The following is a 15,078-nucleotide window of genomic DNA, read 5'->3' as shown; positions in this document are numbered from 1 at the left end:
TCACAAAATCTGATGAGGATCCGGAGACTCTCCATGGTAAACAATGCCATGAGATGAGCAGAGATGCAGGCTGTTTTGATCTTCCATCTCCATCAATTCAACATGAGACCTTCTCTACAACTGCTGTGGTGAGGAAGAAAATCCTAGAAAGTCAAACACTGGCTGTGAAATACTTTGGTCTGAAAATGACAACTAATATGCCTGCTCACAATTCATTGGCCAAAACTAATTGGTCAAAACCCAAGGTGGAATATTCCCCTATATTTGAAGGAGAGGAAATTTAGATATGGAAGAACAGAGATGTCTCTACCACAACAGTCTTTAGACAGGAACTGCACGCTCCAAGACTCTCTGAAAATAATAGTGGATATTTTTTCAAAAGATTAAAAAAATAATAGAGTCAGAGTATTTAAGTTTTCTATGTGGATTTTCAAGCAGCTTCTTAACTGGTTCTGTACAGTTTGAAGCTTAAAGATCTATGACAGCTTTTAGGAAGTAACCATGGAATCACCAGAAAGCTAAGGTCAATAGCCTCTATGAATATTTAAGCTTTCTAGAGTAAAAGAATGTTTAGTATTTTTTATGCTGATTTAGCTTTCTCAACATGGAGCACGCTCATTAATTTCAGCACTTGCTAAGAATGAAGATTTCTAGCTTCACCTACAGAATGAAACTCTCTGGAGGTAAGCAAGTCCAAGCTTTCCTGGGGATTATTATGTACACTAAGGCCTGAGAACCTATACAGAGGAAGCAGATGGCCCATGCTGGGGAAAGGAAAGAGTAGGCTTTCTTGAAATCCAATTGTGAAGCAGAGCTTACCTTGAGGCTTCCCTAGTTGAAGGCAAGGAGTTCTAATTTAAGTCATCTTGATGCTGGTGAAAAGAAATCTCAACAAGCAGGACCCTCCTCCTAGGAGCAGCCCAGCTATCCATTCGGCAGGAAAGGGCTCCCATGCTCCTAGTCACTGGACCTAGTTTGAGCACAGAGCTGATTGAAGACTTGTGCTTTTCACTCTGATGCTTTTATTTTCACCTCTTGTATTTTCTGTGTACCTTCATCTAGTCTTATTGCTTTATCTTCTGTATGCTAACTCCTTGCAAATATATATTCCTAGAGTGAACTTCTTTTCCAGAAGTTCAGACTTCTGGAGTCCAAAAAGTCCAGAATTTCAGACTATTGCTGTTCAGCATTTCCATTCAGATGGCTAGTAGGCTTTTCAGAGTTAACATGTCTAAAATGGAGCCCCTAAATGATCTTCCCCTAAACATGCTCCTTCCATGGACTGACTGGCTCCATCTCAGTTTATGGCAACTTTGTTGGTTCAGGCCAGGTTCTTGGGAGTCATACTTGACTTCCCTTTCTCCAACGTATACCATTTAATTCCAATCTTCTAACAAATATTAACTTTGCTTTCAAAATAAACCCAAGATCTCATCACTTCTTCACTTCCACTGTTACTGCTCCAGTCTGAGTCCCCAGCATCTCTTATCTGGCTTAAATGGTCTGTCTTCTTCTTTCAAGTCCCCGTTAGTCTATTCTCTACATGGCAGTCAACACAACCCTGTTAAAATATGATAGATCATATCCACTTTTGTGTTCAATATTCTCCAAAGGGCTCCCCACATCACTCAGAGGGAAAAACAGATAGAAGTTCTGACAACGTTCTGCAAGGCCTTGAAGGATCTGGCCCTTCTTTCCAATCTTATCTCTTTATCCATTTTCCCCTTTTCACTCATTTCAGATACACTAAACTTTTTTATGTCCTTTAACACACCAGTCCTGGTCTCTCCTTTGTTCCTGCTCTTTCACCTTCCTGGATAATCTTCCTGGGATATGTGCAGGTCATCCTTCAGGTCTTTTTCAAAGGGCATCTTCTCAATGAGAATAGAGTGATATGTGCTCAGGAGAAAAATGGAAGGGATATAATTTGTTGTATTGGAAGAAGGGTGGTCTAGGGTAGCTAACATGTCACCCTCCTCTCAACCTAGCACATTAGATCCCCTTTCTTTCACCCTAACACTTACCATGTCTTGTTACTATCTTCATTCTATTTGGGTTGGCCAAAAAGTTCATTCAGCTTTAACCAGAAGCTGGTACAGAAAACCCCAAATGAACTTGTTGGCCAACCCAATACATCAATTTATAAAGGTTCTTGAAAGCAAGCTTTTCTGTTCGTTTGTTTCCTACACTGACGTGTCTTAACATCTAGGACAGTGCCTAGCACACAGTCACTCAAAAAATACTTTTTTTTTAAATTTTATTTTATTTTTAAACTTTACATAATTGTATTAGTTTTGCCAAAAAATACTTCTTGAAAGAATGAAATAATATTTGCCTTTTAATGACAACCAGCTCTTGGTACACACTGTTCTGATATCAATATTTTATTGAAGTTTTGTGACTGGGGTATTTTCCCCAACTTCCTATATATCTTAAACACTTTTCCCTCAAAATTTCTAAGTTGGAAAGAATAAACTCAGACAAGTGACACAAAGTGAGCATGATGACCAGTGCTTTGGCTCCCAAGAGAAAATTCCAGGAAAATAAGACAGAGTAAAAGGAATGGGACAAAAATGTACACAAACATGGAGGCACGGAGCTGTGGTAGGCAGCTGCTAAAATGGCTTCCAGTGATCCTTGCCTCCTCGGATTCAAGAGAAATATCCTTCCCCTCAATTTGGGCTGGACCTAGTGACTCACTCGTAACAAACAGAATAGAGCAAAAGTGATGGCATGTCATTTCCAAGATTTGGCTACCAGATGATATACTGTCTATGTTGCTCAACCTGTCTTCTCTCTCATCTTCTCACTCTGCTGAAGCAAATTGCCACGTGATGAGCTGTTGCATGGAAAGGCCCAGATGACAAGGAACTAAGCCTCCACCAATAGGCAGTCCGTCTGGAATCTAGAAAAATGGTACTGAGGAACCTATTTGCAGGGCTGGAAGTAGAGACACAAATGTAAAAAATGGATTTATGGACACAGTTGAGGGGGAAGGAGAGAGTGGGATGAATTGAGAGATGAGCATTGATATATACACACTACAATGAATAAACTAGACAGCTAGTAGGAAGCTTCTGTAGAGCACAGGGAGCTCAGCTCAGTGCTCTGCGATGACCTAGAGGGGTGGGTTGGGGGGAGGGAAGGAGGCTCAAGAGGGAAGGGACATACGTATATTCATAACGTAAACATATGGGATATATATATATACACACACATACACACACACACACACCCCTATGATTCACTTTGTTGCACAGCAGAAACTAACACAACATTATAAAACAATTTTACTCCAATAAATAAATAAATACTAATAAATAGGCAGTCTGATATGGCTTTCATTCTGACTGCCTATGAGAAGGTGAATCCTTCCAATAGCCAGAGAAGTCTGGAAGCACACACTTACACTTTGGAGGAGCCTTGAGAAGATGGCTGCCCTGGCCAATACCTTGGCTGGTTGCAGCCTGAGAGACCCTGAGCCTAAGGACCTAGCTAAGCCATTCCTAGTTTTCTGATCCACAGAAACTGAGATAACTATTAAAATGCTATTTTAAACCATAAGTTTTGAGGGCATTCTGTTACTGATCCATAAATAATAAATACAATGGACATATAGTAAAAGGTATGATTGTGTATATGACTACCTTTTTAAGGAAACGCGAAGCATTGATAATAAACTAGTGATACTTTTGAGTGAGGAACTATATCCAGAGTGAAGAAGAGATGTGAAGTGAAAGTCGCTCAGTCGTGTCCAACTCTTTGTGACCCCATGGACTATACAGTCCATGGAATTCTCCAGGCCAGAATACTGGAGTGGGTAGCCATTCCCTTCTCCAGGGGATCTTCCGAATCCAGGGATTGAACCCAGGTCTCCCACATTGCAGGCGGAAGAGCATTTATCAAACTAGTTGTATTTATTCATTCATACCAGAACTATTTTATTTAAAATAAACAGGCAGAATTCAAGATGAAAAAAATACCTACTTTAATAGAATTTATAATCTAGCATTGGGTGAGAATGATGACGGCAAACATCAAGTCCAGAAACACGTGATTAATAATTTCAGGAAAAATAAAACTGAGTTACAATCTGTGGACACCCTGGCCATGGGAGTGAAGCATCTCCTTTGAAAGCCTCTTGCAATCTGTAACCACTGAGTTGAACTGACACTGATATGGCCATGGTAAAATCTGTGGGCCAAGCACTGTAGGCAGAAAGAATGGCCAGTGCTAAGCTAGGAATAAGAAGATTATGAGCTAGAGGGTGGATCATGTAGAGTGTTTGAATTTTATTCTAAAGGCAGTAGAAAGCCTTTTATAGAGTTTAAACAGAGTAGAACATTGCATTTTACATGTTTAGATGGTCACTCCGGCTTCTGTAAAAAAAAAAAAAAAAAAATGAGTTGTGGTGGATAGGAGGTTAGGGAAAGGGAGAAAGTTAGGAGACAATACAGGGTTAGGTACTTTATTGGCAATGGAGCACCGAGCCAACAAGTTGTTGTACGAGAGGAGGCTGTGAGGCTGTAGCAGATTCATAAGCCAGTCTTAACGTCCTGTCAATATAATCTTCTGCTGCTGCTGCTGCTAAGTCACTTCAGTCATGTCCGACTCTGTGCAACCCCATAGACAGCAGCCCACCAGGCTCCTCCGTCCCTGGGATTCTCCAGGCAAGAACACTGGAGTGGGTTGCCATTTCCTTCTCCAATGCAGGAAAGTGAAAAGTAAAAGTGAAGTCACTTAGTCATGTCTGACTCGTAATTACCCCATGGACTGCAGCCTACCAGGCTCCTCCGTCCATGGGATTTTTCAGGCAAGAGTACTGGAATGGGGTGCCATTGCCTTCTCCCAATATAATCTGAATAACTGGCAAATTGGTTCCTGCATGGGGTGATGTTAGGGGAATAAAAAGAAGTCACATTTGCAGGCAACTCATTTGTTCTTGGGGACAGGGTCAAGTTTACTTCTGCTAATCAAAAGAACACTTAAAAATATATTACACTTGGTATTTTGTGCAAGTAACAACTCCTCATCGCTCAAGAAGAAAATGCAACTTTGATGTTTTTAAAACAGCTGTTAGCATTTTTATGGATATGTTCATAAGTAAGATTTTTATGACCTTGAAGACTAGCCTCACAGCACTGTAAACCAATTAAATGTTAAACATAGTGTCTCTCAACCTTGGTAGTAAGTATTCCACATAGAAACGACTTTTTAACTGCCTTTATGCTAATTAGGATTCTAAGTAAAAAACAAATTACAAGAAGAGATATACTCTGTTGACTGGCCTTATCAACTGCCATGAAAAAGAAAGAAAATGATCAAATGTGTCATGGGATGGGAAAGTTGAAATACTTACAGCTGTTACTTTGACAAACTGCTAGCTTGATGCTGACTCATAGTCCAATGGGTTATGGAAAACTAAAGTGACACAAAAGACAGGCAAATTAGGAAGTGGGTACAAACTTTACAAAGAAAGTTACAAAGAAGAGAATAAAAGATGTAATTTAATTAAAAACTATTTGGGAGAACTTCCCTGGTGCTCCAGTGGCTATGGCTCTGTGCTCCCAATGCAGGGGGCCCTGGTTCAATTCCTGGTCAGGGAGCTAGATTCCACATGCCACAACTAAGACTTGGTGTAGACAAACAAAAAGATATCTTTAAAATTATTTTTGAACCCGACAGAGAATAAGCCACTTATATTTGACCACTAAAAGAACCATTTTAAGGAGTACGAAATTGCAACTCACTCCAGTATTCTTGCCTGGGAAATCCCATAGACAGAGGAGCCTGGTGGGCTACAGTCCACAGGATTGCAGAGTCGGACACAACTGAGTGACTAAACAACAACAATCCTAGTTACTACCTGAATCCCTGAGGGCAAGCACAATGCTGACTTCTAACACTCTGATTTCTTCCTGTCTTATAAACGAGTCATAGAGTATATTACTGTTTTATATCTGTCTTCTTTTATTCAGTATTATTTATGTGTTGCAAACAGCAACAATTCTCATTGTTGTATAGTATTTTATTTTATGAATGTATCACAATGTATTAATTCATTCCACTGTTGATAGATATTTGGATTACCTCCAGATTTGGGTATTATAAATGACAACACCTGCCCTACCCCAGCCTGCATGCTTAGTCACTCAGTCATGTCTGGCTCTTTGCAACCCCATGGACTGTAGCCTGCCAGGTTCCTCTGTCAATGGGATTCTCCAGGCAAGAATACTGGAGTGGGTTGCCACTTCCTCCTCCAGGGGGTCTTCCTGACCCAGGGATCGAACTCCAGTCTCCTACATTACAGGCAGATTCTTTACTGTCTGAGCTATCAGGGAAGCTCAGACACTTCCAGATTTGGTTATTATAAATAGTACTGTGATGGATATTCTTATACTTAGTCTCCTCTGGAGCATATATGTGAAAGTGGAGGAGTTGGATCACTGAGTGCACATATGTTCAGTTTTAATAGACAATGCTAAACTATTTTCTCAAGTACCTATACCAACGAACACTCTGGCCAGCAGTATCTGAAAATTCTAGTTGCTCCACATTCTTGACATTATTAGGTTATTTTTTAAATGAACTTAAATTAAATGGAATATAACTGCTTTACAATACTGTGCTAGTTTCTGCCACACATCAACATGAATCACCCATAGGTATACATATGTCCCCTCCTTCTTGAAGCTCCCTCCATACCTCCTCACCCCTCTAGGTTGTCACAGAGCAGGAGGTTGAGCTCCCTGTGTTATACAGCAACTCCCCACTGGCTATCTATTTCACATACAGTAATGCATATGTTTCCATACTACTCTCTCAATTCATCCCTCCCCCTCCTTCCAAATAGTTGTGAATAGAAGAGAAGCAAAAGGCAAAGGGAAAAGGAAAGACAGACCCATTTGAATGCAGAGTTCCAAAGAGTAGCAAGGAGAGATAAGAAAGCCTTCCTCAGCGATCAATGCAAAGAAATAGAGGAAAACAATAGAATGGGAAAGACTAGAGATCTCTTCAAGAAAATTAGAGATACCAGGGAACATTTCATGCAAAGATGGGCTCAATAAAGGACAGAAATGGTATGGACCTAACAGAAGCAGAAGATATTAAGAAAAGGTGGCAAGAATACACAGAACAACTATACAAAAAAGATCTTCCTGACCCAGATAATCACGATGGTGTGATCACACACCTAGAGCCAGACATCCTGGAATGCAAAGTCAAGTGGGCTTTAGGAAGTATCACTACAAACAAAGCAAGTGGAGGTTATGGAATTCCAGCTGAGCTATTTCAAATCCTAAAAGATGATGCTGTGAAAGTGCTGCATTCAATATGCCAGCAAACTTGGAAAACTCAGCAGTGGCCACAGGACTGGAAAAGGTCGGTTTTCATTCCAATCCCCCCAAAAGGGCAATGCCAAAGAATGTTCAAACTACTGCCCAATTGCACTCATCTCATACGCTAGCAAAGCAATGCTCAAAATTCTCCAAGGCAGGCTTCAACATTATGTGAACCAAGAACTTCCAGATGTATAAGGTGGATTTAGAAAAGGCAGAGGAACCAGAGATCAAATTGCCAACATCCTTTGGATCCTAGAAAAAGCAAGAGCGTTCCAGAAAAGCATCTACTTCTGCTTTATTGACTATGCCAAAGCCTTTGACTGTGTGGATCACAACAAACTGGAAAATTCTTCAAGAGATGGGACTACCAGACCACCTCACCTGCCTCTTGAGAAATCTGTATGCAGGTCAAGAAGCAACAGTTAGAACTGGACAGGGAACAACAGACTGGTTCCAAATCAGGAAAGGAGTATGTCAAGGCTGTATATTGTCACCCTGCTTATTTAACTTATATGCAGAGTACATCATGCAAAATGCTGGGCTGGATGAAGCATAAGCTGGAATCAAGATTGCTGGGAGAAATATCAATAACCTCAGATATGCAGATGACACCACCCTTAAGGCACAAAGTGTAGAAGAACTAAAGAGCCTCTTAATGAAAGTGAAAGAGGAGAGTGAAAAAGTTGTCTTAAAACTCAACATTCAGAAAACTAAGATCATGGCACCTGGTCCCATCACTTCATGGCAAACAGATGGGGAAACAGTGATAGACTTTATTTTGGGGGGCTCTAAAATCACTGCAGATGATGACTGCAGCCATGAAATTAAAAGACATTTGCTCCTTGGAAGAAAAGTGATGACCAACCAAGACAGCATATTAAAAAGCAGAGACATTACTTTGCCAACAAAGGTCCATCTAGTCAAAGCTATGGTTTTTCCTGTAGTCACGTATGGATGTGAGAGTTGAACTATAAAGACAGCTGAGTGCCAAAGAATTGATGCTTCTCCAACTGTGGTGTTGGAGAAGACTCTTGAGAGTCCCTTGTACTGCAAGGAGATCAAACCAGTCCATCCTAAAGGAGATCAGTCCTGAATATTCATTGGAAGGACTAATGCTAAAGCTGAAACTCCAATACTTTTGCCACCTGATGCGAAGAACTGACTCATGCCACCTGATGCGAACGCCCTGATGCTGGGAAAGATTGAAGGAGGGAGGAGAAGGGGACAACAGAGGACGAGATGGTTGGATGGCATCACCGACTCAATGGACATGAGTTAGCGTAAACTCCGGGAGTTGGCGATGGACAGGGAGGCCTGGCGTGCTGCAGTCCATGGGGTCACAAAGAGTCGGACACGACTGAGGGACTGAACTGAACTGAATGCTCCTTCCCCCACTGTTCGCACAAGTCTGTTATGCCTGTCTCTTTCCTGCCCTGCAAATAGCTTCATCAGTACTGTCTTTCTAGATTCCACATATATGCATTAATATATGATACTTGTTTCTCTCTTTCTGACTTACTTCACTCTGTGTAATAGGCTCTAGGATCCTCCACTAGGTTTTTAAATTTTAGTCAAGCTAATAGGAAACTTAAAAATGTTTTTATATGTTTTGAAGCAACTGATGAACTGTAAGAAATGAGACTAGAGTTTACCTTGCTCCTAGAACACTTCTCTTTAAGGGATCCAAGACTGATGGCATTCAGTCCATGGAAAAGTAAATATTAGTTGATGGAAGAGTTAATAACATTTTCATCACCATGAAAAAGTTTTTGCTATTTACCTTTTACAATCTTTACATGAAGCATGAAATACTTAAATAGGACTACAAATTGGAATGAAAGCTTTAGCAGCCTTGACAATGTAAAATAAAGGAAAAGCTGATGATAGGTGAGAAGTGGAAGGAAGAAACAGAAAAAAGGGGGGGATATATTATAATCTCACAATGTAGAAAGTAGAAGGATGACAGTTAAAACTTAATAGGGCATGACAGAGTTTAAGGTGCATTATTTAAAGTTGCAAAAGCAAACAATAAAAACAATAATAATAACATGGGGAATATATGGAGTATGTGGAGTTTTATGTATATTATTGAAAGTTATAATAACAATCAATTGTAAATCGTACAGTTTGCATAATTAATAAAAAACAGAAGTAAGAGATGGGGAGTTAGGGTTAATAGTATTGAATAAAATCTATACTTTTTCATAGAAAGTTGTAAATAGACATAATTTAAAGTTGATAAGACAAGAATAGATGCATAAGCATATTATTTAGACTTACTAAGATAAACACCCAAAGAACTAAAAAAGGTTAAAGAGGTTGCATCTGGAAAATGCCCCTGAAGGTATGACAAGCAAGGCCTAGAGATGGTTGCTTTTTATTATAAACTTTTCTGTACTACTTAACTGTTCACTACCATCTATATGTATTGGGTTGGCCAAAAAGTTCATTCAGGTTTCCATAAGCTGTTCCCCAGTGAACTTTTTGGCCAACCCAATGTTACTTAGCTATAAAAGAATGAAGTTTCAAAAGTAAGATTTATTTGGGGAAATGATCAAGTATAATCCTCTTGCTGTGAGTGATTTCAGCTTTTACTTTGGAGAGAGAAGAAATAAAAGAGAGAATCTTAAATGAGAATGAATATGCATATGGGATCCAGAAATTGGGAAGCCAGAAAAGAAAATTGAGGAAGATAAGTTAAGGGGACAAAAAGGATCATTACCAGGTTGAAAATAAATGGTAAACAAAGACTCTTATTTTACTTAGAATGTTTCCTTCAAAATTCCTTCTGATTTGAAATAATTCATGGTTTGAAAACTTGGGTAACATATTCAGAAATGCTGGTATTAATAGAATGGGCTGACTTTCCAATCTCTCAACTTCCTAGGTCAATTTATGGTTTACACTATTTCCAAATAAATTCTAATGTCAATCTGATCTCATCACATCCTCCTCAAACTCTCCAGTGGCTCCTCAATACCTATTCAGTTAACTATTACATCCTCACCTTGATATTCTGGGCCCTGAATAATACGGATTCAACATCTAAGTTGCCTATGGTTACACTACTGGTAACTGTTAATGTGGAAATTTAAACAGAAGCAGCATAGCCTTTGAAGCCTGCGCTCTTTCATCGAATACATACAGCCTCTCATGTGAAACTCACATGTGCACATATAAAGCCATGTAAGAATGGTCATGGCAGGCCGACCATGGGGGACGTGGGGGGCAGGGCAGGAAACGCCTGGGGGCAGTAGAGCCCATGTCGGCCTTGAGGCGCTCTGGCTACAACCCTAGTGACAGCCTGTCTTATGGCCACTACTACGGGCCTGGGGGTGGAGATGTGCCAGTGCACCCGCCTCCGCCCATCTACCACCGGCCCTGAGCCTCCCCAGCCTCCCATTTCCTGGCAGGGCCGTGGGGGTGGCCCGGCGGAGACCACCTGGCCGGGGGAATGAGGAGGAGGCAATGGCTACTAGGTGTCTGGAGGTGCCTGGTCAGAGCCGGGTCGTGCTGGCAGAGGCCACCAGGAGCAGCCACCATATCCTAGTTACAATTCTAACTATTGGAATTCTACTGTCCGACCTCGGGCTCCTTACCCAAGTACATACCCTAGAAGACCGGAAATGCAAAGCCAGAGTTTGAATTCTTATACAAATGAGGAATATGACCTACCATACCCCACTGGCCCGGAGACAAATACTGCCTCATACCCTGGGGCCTATTACACACCTGGGTATGCTCAGACCAATTACTCCACAGAGGTTCCAAGCACTTAGCATTCATCTAGCAACAGCCCAACCCCAGTCTCCAGTTGGATGTACCCCCAGCAGGACTGCCAGACTGAAGCACCCCCTCTTAGGGGGAAGGTTCCAGGATATCCTGCTTCACAGAATTCTGGAATGAGAGTACCCTATTACCCTTACGGGGATGGTGATCATAGTGTTCCACAACCAGGACCAACCATACGACCCCAGGAGGATTCATGGGCACCTCCAGGTGCTTATGGAATGGGAACCTGGTACCCCTGGCCTTCAGCTGTGCCCTCGGCACCACCGGGGAGTCTCTACATGAACGAAAGCACTTCATCATGGCCTAGCAGTGGCTCTCCTCAGCCACCTCCTTCACCGCCAACCCCACAGCCTAAGGACTCCTCCTATGCCTATAGCCAAGCAGATCAAGGAATGAGCCGGCACAACTTTCCTTGCGGTGTCCATCAGTACGAGTCCTGGGGATCAGTGGACGATGACAGTTCGGAGCTTTTGGATTCCCAGGTCCAGTATAGTGTTGAGCCTCATCTGTATGGTAATGCCACTCACAAACATCCCAGCACTCAAGACCAGGGTATTCATCTTGCTGAAGAGTGTTTATCTTCAGATGAAGGGACTCCCCCAAGCATTAAAAAAACCATACATGTGCTAGAGAAGGTCCAGTATCTTGAGCAAGAAGTAGAAGAGTTCATAGGAAAAAAGACAGACAAAGCATACTGGCTTCTGGAAGAGATGCTAACCAAGGAACTTCTGGAACTGGATTCAGTTGAAACTGGGGGCCAGGACTCCATCCGGCAGGCCAGGAAAGAGGGTAAAGAGGCGGTTTGTAAAATCCAGGCCACACTGGAAAAACTGGGGGAAAAAAGTATTATGAAGGGATTTAGAACAAAGGGGAAGCCTATTACTAACTTGACCAAAGAACTCTTGATTTTGGTTAATTACCCTCTTTTTGAAATGCCTGTTGATGACAAGAAGCAATACATTCCAACTATCCTTTGATAGAAAGCTTGAAAAACTGGTACAGGACTTGGAAAAACAGTTGGGTTATGAGTTGTTTTCAGACCAGTGAATATAATAGGGAGCTCTCGGGTTATGGATATTGCCAAGTAGACTTGCCCAGTAAGAAATATGTGGGTGTTGGCAAGCTGCTGCTTATCAGCAGGAGGCGAATTCATCTTATTGAACAGGCTCCTCAGAAACCTACAGGATAAGACTGGATGTTCTTTGGACAGGGTCTGTTTTTTGTAAACATCTGGATTACTTGTCACATTTTTATACATTGTAACTGCTTTCACCATACACTTTGTGTGCAAATTACAGCTTGGACTTTAGCATCCTTGGACCTCAGTTTTGTTTTGTTATTTGCAGTTCACAAATATAGTATGATTCTCTAAAAAATAAATGGTCATGGCAGCATTGCCCCAAAACTGGAAGCAATCTAGATGTGCATTAATAGAGAAAGGGATCAGCAAGTTAGGTAAGGTCACATAGTTCAAAGATCAGAAATAGTTAAATGAACCAGATGTATACGTTTCCATATGAATAAATCGTTAAAGAAAAACGTAGACTGAGAATAGCAACTTGTTGAAGATTAAGTACTATATAATTCTGCTCAGGTGATGTTTAATAATATACCTATCTTATAAAGAAGTAACAAAAAGAGTATCAGCAAAAATACAAATAAAAATCAGGATGGTGATTATCTTTATGGAGTGAGGGTAAAGAACTGAGAAGGGTCAAAAGAGCCATCAACCAGTTTGGCCCCAAGCGACAAGAGCTCTTATTGGCCCTGGCTTTTTCATTTCATCTCTTAGCTTCTCTTGGCGTAGGTGGGGTATGGGGTGAATTCACTCTGCCTGAGACAGAGTGGCTTTGGGTTGTATGAATTAGCATGAAAGCTCTGATCTATGTCTAGATCTACTTATTGATGCCCTCAATAAGTTCATGTCTGCACTGCTATATTTAAAATGGATAACCAGCAAGTACCTACTGTACAACACAGGGAACTCAGCTCACTCTGCTCATTATTATGTAACAACCTAAATGAGGAAAGAGTTTGAAAAAGAATAGACACATGTGTATATGTATAACTGAATCATTTTGCTGTACACCTGAAACTAACACAACACTGTTAATCAGCTATACTCCAAAATAAAAGAAAAAGTTAAAAAAAAAAAAAGAGCCATCAACCAGAAAACAACGGGACAAATAATTAACATGGGTATACAGGTAATTATAGTATTCTGTGTTTTATCTGAATGTTTATAAAACAATTATATAGGTATAAAAATAATTGGAAAGATATTTAACATTATTCTAACTTTTTAATCTCACAGTGATGAGAGTATGGGTGATTTTGTTCTTCTCATTGTTTCTTTAATTTTCAAAAATAAACACTTCTGACTTCTGGTTTCTAGTCCAACGTATAAAGAGCTTGGAAGTCATCACTTCCATCTTTATAACAGGAAAAATGCTCATAAACAAACTAAAACACTACAACTCTTCTTAGATCCATCAGGGAATGGTAAACTGCTGCCCCCAGAAACTAGAAACACACGTGATACACAGAATAACAGTTTACCAGGAACAGAAGCTGTTACAAGAGTATCGTAAGTTTAAAGAGTTCCCTGATAATGAGTGATGTTGAGCATATTTTCATGTGTTTGTTAGCCATCTGTATGTCTTCTTTGGAGAAATGTCTATTTAGTTCTTTGGCCCATTTTTTGATTGGGTCATTTATTTTTCTGGAACTGAGCTGCAGGAGTTGCTTTTATATTTTTGAGATTAGTTGTTTGTCAGTTGCTTCATTTGCTATTATTTTCTCCCATTTTGAAGGCTGTCTTTTCACCTTGCTTTTATAGTTTCCTTTGTTGTGCAAAAGCTTTTAATTTTAATTAGGTCCCATTTGTTTATTTTTGCTTTTATTTCCAGTATTTTGGGAGGTGGGTCATAGAGGATCCTGCTGTGATGTATGTCAGAGAGTGTTTTGCCTATGTTCTCCTCTAGGAGTTTTATAGTTTCTGGTCTTAGAGAAATGCAAATCAAAACCACAATGAGGTACCATGTCACGCCAGTCAGAATGGCTGTGATCCAAAAGTCTATAAGCAATAAATGCTGGAGAGGGTGTGGAGAAAGGGAACCCTCTTACACTGTTGGTGGGAATGCAAACTAGTACAGCCACTATGGAGAACAGTGTGGAGATTCCTTAAAAAACTGGAAATAGAACTGCCTTATGACCCAGCAATCCCACTGCTGGGCTTACACACCAAGGAAACCAGAATTGAAAGAGACACGTGTACCCCAATGTTCATCGCAGCACTGTTTATAATAGCCAGGACATGGAAGCCACCTAGATGTCCATCAGCAGATGAATGGATAAGAAAGCTGTGGTACATAAACACAATGGAGTATTACTCAGCCATTAAAAAGAATACATTTGAATCAGTTCTAATGAAGTGGATGAAACTGGAGCCTATTATATTGAGTGAAGTAAGCCAGAAAGAAAAACACCAATATGGTATACTAACGCATATATATGGAATTTAGAAAGATGTTAATGATAACCCTGTATGTGAGACAGCAAAAGAGACACAGATGTATAGAACAGTCTTTTGGACTCTGTGGGAGAGGGAGAGGGGGGATGATTTGGGAGAATGGCATTGAAACATGTATAATATCATATAAGAAACGAACTGCCAGTCCAGGTTCGATGCAGGATACAGGATGCTTGGGGCTGGTGCACTGGGATGACCCAGAGGGATGGTATGGGGAGGGAGGTGGGAGGGGGGGTTCAGGATGGGGAGCACGTGTATAACCGTGGCAGATTCATGTTGATGTATGGCAAAACCAATACAATATCATAAAGTAATTAGCCTCCAATTAAAATAAATAAATTTTAAAAAATAAAGTGTTCCTATTGAAAGAATAACTATATAATTGCTAGAAACTCTGTGTATGTGTACTCCCTC

General features: G+C 40.6%; 1 long non-coding RNA gene and 1 pseudogene across 1 annotated transcript in view; one reads left to right on the top strand and one right to left on the bottom strand.

Moving 5' to 3' along the window:
- Positions 1 to 15,078, bottom strand: part of LOC147340078 (uncharacterized) — an 87,896-nt gene that overhangs the window by 14,894 nt on the left and 57,924 nt on the right. Inside the window, exon 3 of the long non-coding RNA XR_015159211.1 lies at positions 5,360 to 5,421. This is a non-coding gene — a long non-coding RNA (uncharacterized LOC147340078). The remainder of the gene's footprint in view (positions 1 to 5,359; positions 5,422 to 15,078) is intronic.
- On the top strand, positions 10,603 to 12,109 carry LOC147340079 (BAG family molecular chaperone regulator 4 pseudogene; annotated as a pseudogene).

The sequence above is a fragment of the Bos grunniens genome, chromosome X (genome assembly GCF_055505025.1).
Source record: "Bos grunniens cultivar Pamir isolate PY7600 chromosome X, Bosgru_T2T1.0, whole genome shotgun sequence".
Lineage (NCBI taxonomy): Eukaryota > Metazoa > Chordata > Mammalia > Artiodactyla > Bovidae > Bos > Bos grunniens.
Note: the sequence above shows the minus strand (reverse complement) of the source record. Positions and strands in the feature narration are given on the sequence as shown.